At 39.6% G+C, this 19,463-nt stretch overlaps 1 protein-coding gene across 1 annotated transcript in view; it reads right to left on the bottom strand.

Moving 5' to 3' along the window:
- ZDHHC2 (zinc finger DHHC-type palmitoyltransferase 2) overlaps positions 1 to 11,876 on the bottom strand; it is a 93,947-nt gene extending 82,071 nt beyond the window's left edge. The window contains exon 1 of the mRNA XM_017961790.3: positions 10,997 to 11,876. The gene's annotated coding sequence lies outside the window, so the exon portion shown is untranslated. The remainder of the gene's footprint in view (positions 1 to 10,996) is intronic.
- Positions 11,877 to 19,463: the final 7,587 nt, after the last annotated feature.

The following is a 19,463-nucleotide window of genomic DNA, read 5'->3' as shown; positions in this document are numbered from 1 at the left end:
CAAGAAAACAGGGAAAGCAACATGCGAAAGTCTTTTAACAGGTCCATCCATTCATCCATTCAACACATTTGGATGACTTCCTGTGTTCTAGGTATTGTGCTAGGCGATGGTTATATCATGTGCAAAAAAATAAGCCCAACCAAACCAAAAACAAGGGGCTTGCCTTCGTGAAGTTCATAGTACAGATAAAGAAAATGTCTGCTTCTACAGCTCTTATTTGAATGGGGATAATTCTGTCAGGAGGTCCACTGGTGTGAGTATCATTGAAGATGTCCTACTGGTTTGTACACTGTCTCTGCTTAAATAACACTTGCTATGAGATGTGTATTAGGTTGGTGCAAAAGTAATTGTGGTTTTTGCCATTACTTTTAAAGTGGTGGCGTACACCTGTAACCCTAGTACTTTTTGAAGTTTTATTATTATTATTATTTTGAGATGGAGTCTTGCTCTGTTGCTCAGGCTGGAGCGCAATGGCGAGATCTCAGCTTACTGCAACCTCCGCCTCCCGGGTTCAAGCGATTCTCTTGCCTCAGCCTCCCAAGTAGTTGGGATTACAGGCACCCGTTACCGCGCCTGGCTTATTTTTTTATTTTTAGTAGAGATGGGGTTTCACCATCTTAGCCAGGCTGGTCTGGAACTCCTGACCTCATGATCCACTTTCCTTGGCCTCCCAAAGTGCTGGGATTACAGGTGTGAGCCACCACGCCCGGCCCATCCCAGTGCTTTTGACGGCAAACACCGCAATTACTTTTGCACCAACCTAATATATTCAGATACAAGAATCAGTTTGAAATGCCATGACCTAAACCACAGGCAGTCTGTCTGTGTCTAAAAGCGCAATCATCCATAATTAGTGGGTTACCTGGACATGTTTCTGTGAATGTTTTGATGCCAAAATATATATTCCTCAAATCCTGCTGATGTAAATTTTTAGTATAAAGGTACAGATTGTAAGTAAGAGCTCTGGAATCTTCTCATCAAAGCAGCACATGGTCCAGCTCCGTAGCACAGTCCCGTTATTGGATATTTGCATTTGCGCCTCTAGATGCCTTTTCCACCCTTCTTTGTGTTATGGAAGGCTCACCCCTTAAGATCTAGGGCTCCTTTGTGTTCTGGATTTTGGTTGGTTCAACCAGTGGAAGGTCGGCAGTGGATCAGAGGCCAGACAAGAATATGAGGATGTTCGTTCGTTCCACCTCCCCCAGCCTGACACCGAAGATCACAGCTTCTGTGGGATACAGTACCTGTCTCTCTTTGTCCCTCAGGCCTGGGGTGGGGGTGAGCACCTAACTCCCAAGGGTGCTCAATCACACTCTGTCAGTTTCCTTTAATTAAATTCTTCTCAGTTGCCACGCTTGAGTGCATCATCTCTTCTCTTACTAATATAACACCCCCACAGCCTGTCAATCGCAGTACAGTCTATTTTTGCTGAATAGAAAAAAATATATACCTCATTGGCCAGGCGTGGTGGCTCACGCCTGTAATCCTAGCACTTTGGGAGGCAGGCAGATCACTTCAGGTCAGGAGTTCTGGACCAGCCTGGCCAACAAGACAAAACCCAGTCTCTACTAAAAATACAAAAATTAGCTGGGTGTGGTGGGAGGCACCTGTAGTCCCAGCTACTCAGGAGGCTAAGGGAGGAGAATCACTCAAACCCAGGAGGCAGAGGCTGCAGTGAGCAGAGATCGCACCACTGTACTCCAGCTTGGACGACAGAGCAAGACTCTGTCTCAAAAAAAAAAAAAAAAAAAAAGCCTACTAAATTCCTTATTTAGAAAGTCAATATTATCTTTAATTATCTCTTTTAAAATAAAAAAATAACAAAATTATATATAGCAGAACAATACATAACAGTTATAGAGTAGAAACTTTGAAAACAGAGAAAGACAAAATCTTCCCATGATTTTACCAATTAGCACAACCATTGTTATTTTAGCTTGTTTCCATCTGGTCTCTTTTTGTGTGTTTTCTTTTTAGAGCTGAAATGATAGCCTACATACAATTTTGTGTTCTCATAAATATTTCATTACAAACATTTTTTTCGTGCTACTATACAGGCTTCAGAATTATCTTATTAAAATTAAAAAAAAAAAAGTTTTTTGAGACAGGATCTTGCTCTGTTGTCCAGGCTGCAGTGCAGTGGCATGATCATAGCTCACTGCAGCCTCCAACTCCTGGGCTCAAGTGATCCTCCTGCCTCAGCCTCCCAAAGTGCTGGGATTACCACCATGCCCAGTCTAGAATACTTTTAAATGTTTGCATAGTATTCTATTCTGTAGAAGTACTATAATTCATTAAACCATTACCCTTTTGCTAATTATGTAAATGTTTTCTAATTTTTCACTGGTATAACATACCATAAATAAGTTGGCTCATCTAACATTCCCTTTCTATTTTATTGTTTTCTTTGGACAGGGCCCCAGAAGTAAAATTAAATCAAAGAGTCAAACAGTTTGCAAAACTATGTAGCTGTGATGATTTTAAATATGTGCACAAGTTCTTTGATACTTCGCCATTCAAGAAGGCGAATCCCCTACCCTTGAGTGATGAGTGGACTTAGTGTCTTAGTCCATTCTGGCTGCTACAATAAAGTGTCACAAACTAGGTAGCTTCTAAACAACAGAAATTTCTTTCTGATAATTCTGGAGGCTGGGAAGTCTAGGATCAAGCCACTGGCAGATTTGATGTCTGGTGAAGGCCAGCTTTCTGGTTCCTCAAAGATGCCTTTTCTCTGGACTCTTACATAGTAGAAGAGGCCAACATGCTTGCTGGGGCCTCTTTTATAAGGGCACTAATTTCTTTCATGAGGACTCCATCCTCAGGACCTAATCACCTCCCAAAGGTTCTGATATGTTTCAGCTGTGTCCCCACTCAAATCTCATCACAAATTGTAGCTCCCATAATTCCCACGTATTGTGGGTGGGGCCCAGTGGGAGCTAATTGAATCTGGGGACAGTTTCCCCTTACAGTTCTCATGGTAGTGAATAAGTCTCACGAGATCTGATGACTTTATAAGGGAAATTTCCTTCCACTTGGCTTTTATTCTCTCTTTGCCTGCCATCATGTAAGATATGCCTTTTGCCTTCTGCCGTGATTATGAGGCCTTCCCAGCCACGTGGAACTGTGAGTTCGTTAAACCTCTTTTTCTCTATAAATTATCCAGTCTTATGTCTTTATCAGTAGCATGAAAATGGACTAACACAGGCTCCACCCCTGAACACTGCCATCACCTGGGTTAGGGTTTCAACATATGAATTTTGGCAGAACACAAACATTCAGACCATAGCACTTAGTGACTCACTTCTAATGAATAACATATAGCAGAATTAATAGTGGGCAGTTTCAAAGACTGGTTCATAAAAAGACACCGTGGCTTCCTCCTCAGCTTCACATCACTTGCCCTGTTAGAAGTTAGCTGCCCTGTCATGAGCAGACCCACGGAGAGGGCCGTGTAGCAGAGGATGGGGGTCGCCATGTGAGTGAGTGTTCTGGAAGTCAGTCCTCCAAACTGCAGTCATTCCTTCTGATGCCTGTAGTGTGAGCCAACAGCTTGACTGCATCCTCACCAGACACCTTGAGCTTGAATCACCCAGCAAAGCTGCTCCTGACTGACTCAGAAACTGTGTGAAATCATGAAAGCTTGTTTTCTTCGGCTGCTGCAATTTGGGGTAATTTGCAATGCATCAATAGATAAATAATAGAGCAACAATGGAATATTGTTTTGGAGCATTTGTTTAACTCGGTTCGAATGTGAGGCACTTAACGAGCATCCCAACTCCAGTTAATCACAGCAAATTACTGCCATTTAAGAGACATGCAAAGAGCCAGTGAGGGACATATGGAGGATGAAGAGGGAGAGAAAAGGGAGAAGAGAAAAAGAGAGGAAAAAAAGGAAAAAATAAGTTAGCAAGAGAGGGACATGGGAAAGATGACTACGTGTCCTAGTTTAGCTTGGATAGTCCCAGTTTGTAGCACTGTCTTGATGTAGTTCTGAATAGAGTCCCTTTTCACTTTCAAAAGTGTCCTGGTTTGGATGATAAATTATATGACCCTAGATATAGGTCAATAATACGCCTTCCCCCAACCCAGTTCTTCGCTTTAATACTCTGTCTTTCCCTGATGCCTCTTGCCCAGTCTGCTCCAGCTCCACAGCACTTGCTCAAGAGTCCTAAATTTCCCAGCAAACCACAGTCTCACTGGCACCTCTTCCATGGCTTAGAAACCACCTCTGTTTACTTCCCAGTATTCCTGCATCACAGTCAGGAATTCATCATGGTGGTGAAGAGCTTGGCTTAGGAATTAGGCAAACCTGGGTCTGAGTCTTGGTTTTATATTTATTGCTATATAACCCTAGGGAAATTATTTCACTTCTTTATGCCTCAGGTATAAGCTGGGGCATATATTATCTACTCTCTCATAGGAATGTTGAGGATATTAATAAGAGTATGTACATAAAATGCTCAGCATACTGTCTGGCATATATGTATGTATATATATGCTAAGCATTTTATATGCATAATATATGTGATGACTATATGTTAGCTACTATCAGCATTTAGTACCTGAGAAAAAAATCCATCTCATGGAGATGCTTTTTTATGTTGTTGTTTTTGAGACAGAGTCTTGTTCTGTCACCCAGGCTGGAGTGCAGTGGTGTGATCTCGGCACTCTGCAACCTCCACCTCATGAGTTCAAGCAATTCTCCTGCCTCAGCCTCCTGAGTAGCTGGGACTACAGGCGCGTGCCACCATGCCCGGATAATTTTTTGTATTTTTAATAGAGATGGGGTTTCACCGTATTAGCCAGGATGGCCTCGATCTCCTGACCTTGTGATCCGCCCGCCTTGGCCTCCCAAAGTGCTGGGATTACAGGCGTGAGCCACCGCGCCCGGCCGGAGATGATTTTTAGTTGTTGGGACATGTATCTTACTAGAAAACTCTCAAGTATGTCATTGTATTTATTTGTTTTAATGTTAGGAGGCAGAAAATGTTAGGAAATGTGTCAAGCAGTAAAGGAAAAGTCAAGCAGACTATCTACCCTTCAGGCTCGATATGCCTTACTTTGTTTATTCATTCATTCTTTCACTTACACATTCATTCACTTATTTTTCAACAAATATATATTGGTTGTCTTTCAAACACCAGGCACTATGCTAAGCACAGGATTAAACAGCACTTTTCAAAAAATAAATAAATACCCTAAAGCTTGATTCCCATTTCTTAAAGGAAACTCTTACATTAAAAAAAGGCTGTTGTGTGGCAGTACTAAGTAGGGGTTTGAAGCCAAATTGAGAAATTATATATACCCACACACATGTTTTTCTGATGATCAAATCTTTCAAATTGACTTTGAACAGCAGGAGCAATTTTCGGCTATAAAAAGGAATGTATTTTAGCTTTTGACCTAATGATTTAAAAAACAGAGGAACCTAAGAGTGGGAAAATGCAAATTATGTGAATATATAATTTGGCATCGGTGATATATCAGCAGAAGGAGCTGCTGACAGGAAGACATTTTTTTTTCTTTTTAGCCGTAGGCATTCCTCATTTCTGTTTTTAGGAACAAGGAAAACTAGTGGACAGAAATATCCCTGGTAACATGGACTACATATTTTACATGCACAGCATAAAATATTTAATAAAACGAAGGAGGTGCCTGAAAAATCGAGACCTCAATAGATGAAGGTGGTCACAACAATTAAAATACATCCTTTCTTCCCCCTCATGGAACAGGATAATGAGGTATAGAGATAATATATAGGATTGCTGTAAATTATTTGGCAGCATTTGCCAGATGAAATTTTGAAAAAACATCTTTTCACTGTTTTCATTCCACTTAAATAATGAGTACCACATTATATGTTTTGATAGCCCATGAATTTTTATCTTCATTTTAATCGTTAAGGTCAAGTTAGCATTGATTACTAATAAGCTGATTCTAAATGAATAGTATTATTTCAGGAATAATAGTAACTAACGTTTATTAAATGTTTACTATGTGCTCAGTTCGGTGCTTTCAAGGCAATTTCCCATTTAATTCTCACCACCACCCAAGGACACAGCTGCTATCATGATCTCATCTCACACATGAAAAAGCTAGGGGTGGAAAGTGTTACGACCTTGTTTAATTACAAAGGAAGTTAGCAAAACAGCCAAGATTGGAGCTTGGAAAAGTGTGACTCCAGAGCCCACGCTTACCCGACATGCTATTCTTAATGGAAGGGCTCATGTAGCTCACCTGTTTATTCATATTTTCTAATTTGTTCTTTTTGAAATAGTTATTCCTGTTCAGATTCCACTTTTAATCCTTGCCCATTTTCCCATTCTATGCAAGGCTCATTTAACTTTATAGTTATGCAAGTCCACACCTGTCTGAATGATACACTGGCTCATTCATTTAGTTGAAAGGTAGACACCAAATTGATTTTTAAAAAGACATAGGAACCTAATTGAAAAAAAATTCATGAATCACCTTAATGAGGAATTGGTACCAGGAAATCCAGTACAGAGAACCTCAGACAATTTGCTTTTGGAAAAGCTCTAATCAACCACATATTCATCTGGAATGAAAATGCCTCTCTAGCAAGACATTGTGTGATAATGAAGTACGGGAGGTGAGAGCCATTTCAGTGACTTCTAAACAATTATTTCTCATTTTTCTGTGTCTGAAGACGATGATATGTATATTTATTACCGAAAAGTGAGGTGACGAGTATTCTTTCCAGCATTGGGTAAATTAAAGACAAAGTGCACATCCTTTGCAAATTCTTGCATTTTTTTTCTTTGCAGCTGTTGTTCATCATTTCCTTCCCTAATTTGTTCCAAGACTAGCTGGCTTGTCATGGTTTTTTCCTCGTGCTCCACCACTCTGCCATGACAGCTGAAGGTATGTTCTGTGTTCTTTAAAGCCCCAATTTTTTTCCCCCAAATAGCTTCTGCCTCATGCAAAATAAAAACATTATAACATCTATTATCTATTTTATATACATTTACATTCTGCTGGAGTTACACCCTTTTTAATGCAAACCTATTTGGAATTTGGTTGTTGAGTCCCTAATTCTTACTGATGAAAGTCAAGAAATCGATGAGACAGTTAATCATAACTGTTTAAACATCAAATCCTCTTAGAGTTTATCACTATGTGGGTGACGTCTTTGGTATCATGAGCCTTTTTACCATCTTAATATTCCTTCCTCCATTATAATTTTGAGAAAATCAAAATCCACTTCCATGTAATAGAAAACATTACTCTTGGCTGGGCGTCGTGGCTCATGCCTGTAATCCCAGCACTTTGGAAGGCCAAGGTGGGCAGATCACAAGGTCAAGAGATCAAGACTATCCTGGCCAACATGGTGAAACCCTGTCTCTACTAAAAATACAAAAAATTAGCTGGGTGTGGTGGTGTGCACCTGTAGTCCCAGCTACTTGGGAGGCTGAGGCAGGAGAATTGCTTGAATCTGAGAATTGGAGGTTGCAGTGAGCCGAGACTATACCACTGCACTCCAGTCTGGCGACAGAGTGAGACTCTGTCTCAAAAAAAAAAAAAAAAAAAAAAGAAAAGAAAATAAAATATTACTCTTTCCCTTATGTGTTTCTTACCATCCTGTATTTATCCAAACTTAGACATACTTGCATACTGGCCCAAATTTCCGTATCCCAGGAAAAGATAGGCTACATAGTTTTTGAAGCCTAGTGTGAAATGAAAATACAGGGCCCTTAGTTTAAAAAAAAAAAAAGGCAGGAAATAGTGTGGTTTAAGGTGTTAAATATAAACCTTTTTCCTTCCTTCTGTGGTTTCTCTCAACTTGTCATAGGGTTTTTTATGTGCTATTTAATGTCATTCCAAGTAAATAAAATTAAAAAAAAATTAATACAATGTTTTCACAGGCACTGGGGAGAAAAAAAATTAGTATGATGTTTATTGCTTATATTGGGCAATGCCAGTTTTAAATGCAAATATCAGAACATTTAACTCCTATGTGGAATCACTGAAATTACATAACTGATACCTCATGGCACTGATAACCCAACCTACAGTAGACGGGCAACCCCAAGGGTATTACAACCTTCGGGCTAGAAGCCCTTAAGTACTTGGATTGAAGATGAATGAAAGAAAGGTTTGGATGGGCGCAGTGGCTCATGCCTGTAATCCCAGCACTTTGGGAGGCCGATGCGGGCAGATCATGAGGTCAAGAGATCAAGACCATCCTGGCCAACATGGTGAAACCCCGTCTCTACCAAAAATACAAAAATTACCTGGGCGTGGTGGCACATGCCTATAGTCCCAGCTACTTGGGAAGCTGAGGCAGGAGAATCGCTTGAACCCAGGAGGTGGAGGTTGCAGTGAGCTGAGATTATGCCATTGCACTCCAGCCTGGCAACAGAGTGAGACTCAGTCCCCCCACCAAAAAAAAAAAGAGGTTTATCTCCACTGAGTTGTAGTACCCAGTTCGCTACAGCCTATGCACCATGGCACTGCCAGCCTAGGATAGAATGGCTTCCACCATACTCTGCCTGAAGACTTTCTGGGTCATGTATGTCCTACCTGACTCCTATCTATACCTGTACCCAGGCCCCTGTTGGGGGATGGCGACTGAAGGCAGTAGCTGGACAGGGTGGGGAGGGTGAGGCCCTTGGCAAGGGTGAGGCCCTTGGCAAGGCACAGGGTAGCCAAGAATCCTAGGAAGGTGGGAAGGGAATGGGAAGGAGAGCTGTGAGTGAGCAGAGGCTCTATTCCCCTGCACAAACTCCATTTTCCCACTGACTTAAAAATTGTTAAGAATTTCAAAAGGGTGACTGCGGAGGATTATAACCCATGTGTGGGGCCCTTCTGACATGGGGCTTTGTGCAACTGTACTGGTCACAGGGCCATAAACCCAACCCAACTGTATGAGGGACTTAGTATTTAACCCAAGGAGATAGGTATAAGCAAACAACATCGCTTTACAATGAAATTATGAAAAATAACTTTTTTATTGTTGCTGTCCATACATAGAAATTTAAAAATACCTATTTTATTTTCTTTAAAAATATATGAGAAATGTCCCTCTCATGAATATAAGAAAACTCTTAGGGAAATAGAATTTTCCCTACTGTAACCATATTCCAGCCTACTGGTTAATAATAATGATGATGATATTAGCTGAACATACCCTATGTGTTGTGTGGGACACTGTGCTTGGCATTTTATATGAATTTACTTTATGTGAGTTATCTCAACTATGTCCTGTAACATGCAGTGAGTACAATTTTTAGCTCTACTTCATAGATGAAGAAGCTAACATAGAGAAGTCAACTTGTCCAAGACCAGAAAATGAAAAGAATGATCTATTTGAGTTTATTACAATAATGTAGAATAATTTAATATAGCAAGCCTATAAAAAGATATATTACATCTGGAGATCAAATTGGAAAAATGATATAATCAATTTATCACTGAGTGCTGAAAGGCATTTTAGATGATTAAACACTCATTCCTTTATCTTCCAAATCCAGGAAATAAAGGATACTTTCTTCCGATCAACAGCAAAATGTTAATTTGAAGGATTATAGAGGTCATCCTATTAAAACGGGAATTCAAAAGATTTCTGCTACCTCTATTAGTATTTTACACTCTTCTGGAAGCTATGATCAATACAATAATACAGGAAATAGAAATAGAAGCAATAATGTAGATAGGGAAAAGACACATTTGCCCTAGTTTGCATGTAATATGACTGCCCACCAGAAAACCTGAGAATCCACTGAAAAACTTTCAGAACTACCAAGAGTTCAGTGTTGAACAAATAAAATCAGCTGCTTCTCTGTATACCAACAAAAATAAGACAGAAAATCTAGTGGGAAAAATGTCCATTCTTTTTTTTGAGACAGTGTCTTCCTCTGTTGCCCAGGTTGGAGTGCAGTGGCACAATCTTGGCTCACTACAACTTCCACCTCCCAGGTTCAAGCAATTCTCCTGCCTCAGCCTCCCAAGTAGCGGGACTACACGTGCCCTCCATCACACCTGGCTAATTTTTGTATTTTTAGTAGAGATGGAGTTTCACCATCTTGGCCAGGCTGGTCTCAAACTCCTGACCTTGTGATCCACCCACCTTGGCCTTTCAAAGTTCTGGGATTACAGGCATGAGCGACCGCGCCCAGCCAACTGTCCATTCTTAAAAGCAACAATAGGTATGCATATTCTAGGAAAGACCATAATTGTAAGAAGCAGGCATGACCTGGATAATGAAACCCATAAATCTTGGCTTGCAAGAAGAATATATAACTAAACTCAATTAATTACCACTGAATGAAATGGTATAGTACAAAGGTGTTGTGATGGTTAACGTTATGTGTCAACCTGACTGGGCCATTTTGTGCCGAGATATTTATTTGGTCAAACATTATTCTGGGTATGTCTGTGAGGGTGTTTTTGGAGGAGTTTAACATTTAAATCGGTAGACTAAAGCAGACTGCTCTCCCTAATGTGGATGGGCCACATCCAATCATTTGAAAGTCTGAAGAGAACAAAAAGGCTGACTTTCGGCCGGGCGCAGTGGCTCATGCCTGTAATCCCAAAACTTTGGGAGGCAGAGGCGGGCGGATCATGAGGTCAGGAGATTGAGACCATCCTGGTTAACACAGTGAAACCCCGTCTCTACTAAAAAATACAAAAAATTAGCCGGGCGTGGTGGCAGGCGCCTGTAGTCCCAGGTACTCGGGAGGCTGAGGCAGGAGAATGGCGTGAACCCAGGAGGCGGAGCTTGCAGTGAGCTGAGATTGTGCCACTGCACTGCAGCCTGGGCGACAGGGAGAGAGGGAGGCTCCGTCTCAAACAAACAAACAAACAAAGAGGCTGACTTTCTTCTAAGAGAATTCCTTCTGCCCAACTGCTTTCAAGCTGAAACATGAGCTCTTGCTGGATCTTAAGCCTGCCAGCCTTTGGACTAGAACTACACCATGGGCTCTCCTGGTTCTCAGGCTTTAGGATTGAAACAGGAAAGATGAAGTCTGCTCACCTGAGTCTCCAGCTTGCCACCTCCCCCTGCAGATCCTGGGATTTGTCAGCCTCCGTAATCACATGTGCCGATTTCTTATAATAAATCTCTTTATGTACATCCCATTGGTTCTGTTTCTCTGGAGAACCATAATACAATTGTCAATCAGTCCAAATTAATTTATAATTTTAAAGTGATTAAATACAAATCCCATTTGGAGAAGATAAAACAATTCTAATATTCATCTGAAAGGATAAGCCAATACGAATGGTTTTTAAAAATTATAAAGAAGAGGAATTTAAGTGTGGCTATTGAAGACGCAGGCACACTAGTCTTACAAAATAGTCTAACATATTATAAAGTAATTAAAACAATGGTTACAAGAACAGCCAGATAGTCCAAATGAAGAGAATAGTTTATTTATTTACATCTCCCCACAAGGAGTATGTTGAAATAGATTTAGGTATGTAAAAATCTTTTTAAATATTTAAAATATAATTTGCATGATATTAGGTGGCAAAAAGGAAGAATTATTCCGTAAATAGTGCTGGATACGTTGGTTAGATATTTGTGGGTCAAACAAACTAGGTCCTCATTTTTTACCATGTAACAACATTAGTCCTAGGTGGATTTGTTTTAGTTATATGCAAAGAAAATACAAACAATAAAATATATGACAGAATATTTATTAAATTGAAAGAGGTATTTCTAAGCTTAAAAGCAGTAAGGAAATGGGAACTAAAAAGATCACATCCAAATACATAAAAATGAAAACCTTAGAGAGAGAGAGAGAGAGAGATATAAATAAAACTGAAATAATACATTGGAAGAATACATGCAACTTATAGGACAGCCAAATGATCTATATATTTGATATACAAAAAGAGTGAATGAATAGATTTTAAAAATATATATGGCAAAAGACAGAAATAATCCATAAATAATAAAAATCTTAATGGTAAGCAAAAAATGTCAATAACAAAGGGGTTTATTTCTAGTTTCTGTTAATAGTGGAGCAGTTTGATTGGACTAATCCTCCAATTAAAAACAAACAAACAACTAGATAGTGCACTTTCCCCATCATAACCGGAATACATGGGTCCAGCAATCAAAAGTAGGATGTAAGAATGGCTCCTCTATTATATTTGTCTTAGTCTGTTTCTGCTGCTATAACAAAATACTGTATACTGGGTAATTCATAAACAACAGAAACTTATTTCTCACAGTTTTAGAGACTGGGAAGTCCCAGATCAAGCAGATTCACTGTCTGGCAAGGGCTTGCTTTCTGCTTCCAATGTGGCATCTTCTTGTGGCTCTTTCCCTGGAGGAGGGGGTGAACAGTTCCCTTGTACTTCTTTTACCAAGGCACTAATCTCATCCATGAGGGCTCCACTCTCATGACTTAATCACTCCCTAAAGGCCCACTTCTTAATACTATCACATTTGTGATTACATTTCAACATATAAATTTTGGGAGGTCACCAACATTCAAATCATAGCAATACCTAGTAACACACTTGCAGAATATTTCCTTCTTCTTCTGGCATCTTTGAGCTCTGTCATTTCAGAGATCTGAGTTCTTAAAGGGAACATGGCTCCACCATGAGACACAATGATTTCACTGAATTGGAGAAAGATTTCCATTTGGCTATTTTGGACTCCTCATGCTACTGAATCAACAGGCAGAAAGGTGGATTGCTCTGCTAGGTGGAGTGATTGATCCCTACTGCCAAGAGGAAACTGGGTTGCCTTTATACATTAGGAGCAAGGAAGACTATGTCTGTAACCCAGGACACAGTTTGGGGTGTATATTAGTACTCCACATGCAACAGAAAAGTGTAGTAGAAAAGTACAGCAACCAAAATAAAAGGCAGGATAATTGAGGACTTGGAACTTTCAGGAATGAGAATTTGAATTACTCTACCACGCTCTGGCTGAAGGTGGGTGAAATCAATCAATAGTAGAAGAAGGAAGCCATAGGTAACAATTAGGACCTTGTGACCAACTGCAGCAAAAAGGGCTGTAGTCATTTTGCGTATTTCCTTTTTGCTTTTCATATGTATGTACTTAAGTATATATGCTCACATTTTCCTCTTTTGCTCCTTTTTATTAAAAAAAATTTTATATGCAAGTGGCTAGAGGTTAAGTTCGCAATTAGTCTTTGGGCAACAGGCTATCCAGTGGAACTGTGATGATTCTGAAGGGCAATTAATATAGCCACAGCACAGTATGCAATGATTGTTGCATCTCCTCATTTTGAAGATGATGAGTATCCTGTTAGGTGAAATGTGGAGTTATTATTGTATGACATTCAATTGTGTATAGAAGGTATATATGGACCGTGAGCACTCATAGGGGCAGACTATGCTGTTTGTTTTATTTCCTTTTAGCTCCAAATTCACCATATTTTGGCCTACTTTGTAATAAATGAAGATAGAGTTTGTAAATATTTCTCCTTTGCTAGCCAGGCTAGTGTTAAACCTTTTCAGTAGAGGGTTCTGGAGGGACGCTGGAGGAGGAAGGGATTTTCCTTTCCTGGTTCTGGTGTGGCTCACTCTCTGGGCTCTTGTAGGGTACACTCCGCCCTCCCCTGCATGCTAATTCCATGTGCTTTCTCCAATGCTGCAGGCTGCAACTTTCTCACGTGTGCTGCTGGAGATAGGGATAGGGTATCTGGGATTTCCCAGATGGTATGGGCCTGCACACCAAACCAAGTCGCTGCTCCTCACATCTTTTCAGCCCTAGAATCCCAGAGCCATCCTGCAAATATGCTGGGCTCTTAGAGAGGGCTGCTTCTCCAGATTTCGGTTCAGCAGTCCTCAGCTACCACTCGCTCCTTCTGACACTCAGTGAGTTCAGTCTAATGATTTAAGACTCCACTTTCTGTGGATGGCTTCCCTGGCACCCCAGAAACTTCTAGCAACTCGCAGTTATGCTCCCACTTACGAGGCACCTTAGTGACTTCTCCACTATCCAGTGAATCAAACGTGTGCCCTTTCCAAAGACATCTGGACTTCAGCCCTAGTTGGGGGAAAGCTCTATATTGGGAACTCTATCTCCGTCTTAGCCATAATGGTTGCTCCCGATATCTTATATTTGTTAAAATTATCTTAACTTTCACTAGTCAGTTTGCCATTATTCCAGTCATTTCTTACATTAAAATGTCCCTGTTTAAATGGTGGTTTTTGTCTCGTAACTGGACCCCAACTACTACATCTGGTAATACTCCTTGCCTTGACATCATTTTGTCTGATGTTAATACAGCCACTCCAGTTTATTACTGTTTACACGGCATCTTTTTTCTCTATCATTTTACATGTACTCTATCCATGTCTTTATATATAAAATACATATTTTGTAGAGAGCAGATAATCTTCATTAAAAATTGGTAACATCTGAGTTTTAGTTGGAATGTTTAGTGAACTTACATTTAACATAATTATTAATTTGGTTGAATTTATGTAATCACTTTGCTATTTTATTCTATTTGTTGTACCCATTTTTTTGTTTCCCACTTTTCTGCCTTATGGGTTAGCCATTTTAAAAAACTATTGCATTTTAACTCACTTATGGTTCTATGGGTCACAATCTATATTAACTGAATACTATGCTACTGCACATACAATCTTACAATAGTATACTTCTACTTACCCCTTTCTGTCCTTTGCGATATTATCAAATACTTTAATGATAAACTTAGCAATGCATTATTTTCATTTTACAGAGTCAATTGCTTTTTTTTTTTTTTTTTTTGGAGACAGAGTCTTGCTCTCAGGCTGCAGTGCAATGGTGCGATCTCGGCTCACTGCAACCTCCACCTCAGTGAGGTGATTCTTGTGCCTTGGCCTCCTGAGTAGCTGGGATTAGAGGCACGTACCACCACGCCTGGCTAATTTTTGTACTTTTGTAGAGATGGGGTTTCACCATGTTGTCCAGGCTGGTTTTGAATTCCTGACCTCAGGTGATCCACCACCTTGGTCCCCCAAAGTGCTGGGATTACAGTTGTGAGCCACCACGCCTGGTCTCAATTGCCTTTTTATACATGTAAGGGAAAACACTGTATATTTTACTAAACATTTATCATTTATGTGGTGAACTTTATTATTTTGTATACATCAAAATCTCTGGCTAGTTTCATTCCCCAACTGCCTAAAGAAGTTCTTTTAACTTTTCTTGTGTGCAGGTCCGCTGGTTACATTCTCTCTGACAATATTTATTGGAATATCTTTATATAACCATTATTTTAAAAGGCTGTTTTACTGAATATACTATTCTAGTTTGACACTTTTTTCTTTCCACTCTTTAAAGATGTTATACAATTATCTTCTGTTCTCCATTGTTACTGAGGAATAAACATCATTACCCTTGTATGTATCTTTTGTCTCTGAAAAAAAATTTTAGTTTTTTTTTTGCTTTCTAGCCATTTAACTAGGATATGAACAGATGTGAGTGTGTTTGTGGTTAAACTTCTTGAAACTCTGACTTATACATTTCTTCAAATTTGGGAAGAATTTTGGTGAGTACTTTTTCAATTTTTCTTTTACTCTCCCATCCTCTTCCCCTCTTGTTGATCTCCAGTTACATTTACGCAGTCTGTTTTGTATGGTTCCATAGTTCACTGAGGCGCAATTATTTTCTTTTCCTTGGTAGTTTTTCCTTTTTGTGCATCAGTTTGGATAGCTTGTATTTCCCTGCCTTTAAGTTTACTGATTATTTCTTCTGTCTCCAATCTTCTATTAGGTTCATAGAATGAATTTTTATTTCAAGTATTGTATTTTTCAATTCTAAAATTCTCATTTGGTTTTTATAGTTTTCATTTTTCTGTCTGTAATTACTGTCTCCTTTCCTATTAGGCTATTATTTTTACTTAAAAACCCTTGAACATGTTTATAATCGTTGTCAAAGTTTTTATCTGCTAATTCAAATATGTGGGTCTCCTCTGGGCCTGTTTCTATGAATGACTTTCTCCCCTGGTTAAGGGTCACATTTTCCTGCTTAGCCTATATAATACTGGCTTACTCTATAGTGGATGTTGTGGATACTACACTGTTGACAACAGGAATTTGCTGTCTTCCTGTACAAGTACTGAGTTTTGTTCTGGCAGGTAGATGCGGTACTGACAGGATAGCTTGATCCTGTCAAGGCTCAATTTTAGGATAGGTCAAGGGTTGTCTTTACTTTAGAGGTACAGTAGCCTTACCCCTAACCTGTGACCTTTACCGCATGCTTGGGTTGTTGAGTTAGACCTTCGCACGCTGGCTGATTTGAACTCTGATGGCTCCCAGCAGTATGTGACCTCCAGTGGCTGTTTTCTGCCGTGCCCCAAGAAGTCTTGCCTTGCTTATGTACAGCTCAGTATTCAGTCAGACTTAAGAGTACCCCTATGCAGATTTTTGGTGCTTCTTTTCTGCACAGCTCCCCTTCCCTAGTACTCTGTCCCATACATTTCGGCTACCTGAGCTATTCTTAACTCTGGTCCCATTTCTGCCATCGCATGCAACTCTTTTCTGTCTGGGCTCCACTTACTTCTGCTGTCGTTTGGAAAGCCCTCCCAGGAAGAAAGCCAGTGAATGTAGAGGTCCACCACATAGTTTTCCCTTCTTTCAAGGATCAAGGCCCTGAATTATTTACTGTACAATGTCGTAGTTGTTTATGGTAGGATAAGTCTAATAGTCATGGCTCTCCAATGGAGGTTTTGATTTCAGCAACTGCTTATTTCTAGAAATTCTATCTCATATCTGTTTAATACCTACAGTTTTCTCATTTTGTATAACCATTTTTGAAATTTCAAAGTTAATTTCACACATAGCTTTTCTGTATGTTGTATTCAGTTCCAACATCTGCATTCTTTGCAGTCTAAATTTATTGTTGGCTGTTAATTTTCACTCATAGTGGATGGTTTTATCTGGATTTGGTAGAATTCTTTAAAAGTTTATGCTTCATTATCATCTAAGACTCTTTTGGGATAGCTTCTTCTGTTTCAGTCTGGTGTGTGTGTGTGTGTGTGTGTGTGTACACTAATCTCAGGAACTTTTGGGATTCTCTTAAAAGTTTCAACTCGGAAGAGGGGGTCCCATTCAGGTCCTCTCCCTCACTGCTGTTTCGAAGCTCAATATGCTCACATACTGTCAGTAGAGAACTCTCACTTGAGGGCAATCTCTCCTCTCTATAAAGCCCGCAGGCTCCCAACCATTCCAGTTCCAACCACCTGTGAGCTCTGTTGCTCTAGCTGAGGAGACTCCCCTTATATGGTCTGGATCTTGGTGACTGCTAGCAAGTCCAATTCAGGCTCTAAACTGATAGTTTCCACTCCTGGCTACTTGGGACTCAGCTCTTAGATTTTTTTAAAAAATTATTTTTCCCTCCTTTTTAATTTTTGTTTTTGAAGGGAAGAAATCACTGGACACTAGAAATGGTTCAGTGTATGTTGTACTTGGGGTTTAGCTATTGTGGAGCAGAAATTAACCTAAGCTTTTAACACCTCACATATCTGGAAGCAAAAACACATGTGTTAATTTGCTAAGCAGTCAAATAACAAAAATAAAAGGCAACGCCTATCTCTATCTGAATTACTAACATACATCTTTATGTGGCAATTTACCACTGTGAGAAACTGAATTATTAGCATAACCTATTTAGTATTTCCTTTTACTTAATTTACTTTTTAGTCCAAATAGTGAAGGATACTTTCCATAGACTGAATCTTTGTAAATTTTAGAATTTACAAAAAATGAAGGCTGACATTTGGCTATGCTTTAATAGGCTGAACACCAAGCAAATCCTATTTCTTTATTTGTTCATTTTGCAATATGTCTTGACATCACCTTCCCCTCTTTCTTAAATTTGCCTACTTAGCAGGGCACAATGCAGTTTTGATGTGCAATCTGATTTCAAAAGAATCTTTGTGACAGCTAATCTTCTGTACACTCACTGTAATTAAATATTACAGCACAAATGGTACATAAGATACTCACTTTCTTGAGAACCTCTTAGCACCAAACAGCAATGACACAAAAAAGTATAGATTTTCAGGGTGCTTTTTATAGATTTTTCAGCTTAAACGTTTAACTCTTATAGCACCTAGAGCTTGCAAAAGCATGATAGGGCATACACTCAAAATATCTTTACTGTCTTTTATTCTGTCCTAAACTCTCATTTTACCTCAGTTTAAAATCTGCTAGCAGACTAATGTGCTTACCTTTAAGCTACTTGCTTCATTCCTAAAAAATATGCATATAGGAAATGCCAAACTGAATGAGATTAATAATCAAGCTCAGCTGTCTCTGATGGTAAATGTGACCAGAATATACTGTGTCAGAGAGTATGGCTGCCATCTTGACCTTTTTTAATCCCGTAACTGATTCCCCCTGATGTTCCCTGATCAATTAATTCCTTCTCCAGTCCTACCATCCAAACTTAAACTGTGTGGTAGTTCCACAAATTTACAATCACCATAATACTTTTATTCTTTCTTCAAACCATTTCTTCCCACTTCAAGTAGTCGTCTAACTCTAGATTTGGTGAATAAATTCACCCAATACATGGCCTTCAGGATTTATTCCCACTTTTACCAGACTGAGATCCTAAGTTTTAAACATGTGCTTTTCTTGCTGGGCGCGGTGGCTTACGCCTGTGATCCCAGCACTTTGGGAGGTCGAGACGGGCAGATCATGAGGTCAGGAGATCGAGACCATCCTGGCTAACACGGTGAAACCCCGTCTCTACTAAAAATACAAAAAATTAGAAGGCTGCGGCAGGAGAATGGCGTGAACCCAGGAGGCGGAGCTTGCAGTGAGCCGAGATTGCGCCACTGCACTCCAGCCTGGGCAACGGAGCGAGACTCCGTCTCAAAAAATAAAATTAAAAAAAAAATGCTTTTCTTAAAAAGTAAACATACCCATACTAAAAACACTCTGATAGTTCAATAACAGCTCATTAAATATAACCATGCCCCCATCTTCAAAGATAACCATTCTTAAGTTCCTTGTGGGTACTTCCAGATATATCTATGTCTAACTATAGAGTTAAATACGTTGTTTTGGATGCCCATTTTTCCTCACTCCCTCTTGAAACCATACTATAATGACAGAAAAGGATTTTTTTTAAAGTATAGTTTTCTTTCTCAAGGACAAGAAAACTAGAAGAGAGTACAGAGCCAAAATTTTTAAATTGCAGAAACATACGGTAAATAAACTCATAGACCATGGAGAACTTCAATGCCTGCAATAGGGAGACACCTTGAAAGTGGCAGACTCACCCTGCAGAGTTCCTCAAAGTCTGAAGTGAAGGATTCAGGTGCCTCTGAAGGTGGTACTATAAGAATGACTGATTGAAACTGTTTAGAAAGCATTTAGATTCCAGACTCCTCCCTGCCTGAAACACATTCCCCTTGGATCCCCCCTCCTAAACACATCAGCAGAAAACCCTTCAGTGTTCAAACCAGAGAGGTGTTTTTTATTGTTGTTGTTATTTTTTTTTTTTTGAGACA

This window comes from Papio anubis, chromosome 8, assembly GCF_008728515.1.
Source record: "Papio anubis isolate 15944 chromosome 8, Panubis1.0, whole genome shotgun sequence".
NCBI lineage: Eukaryota > Metazoa > Chordata > Mammalia > Primates > Cercopithecidae > Papio > Papio anubis.
This window is presented reverse-complemented; position numbering and strand designations above follow the sequence as displayed.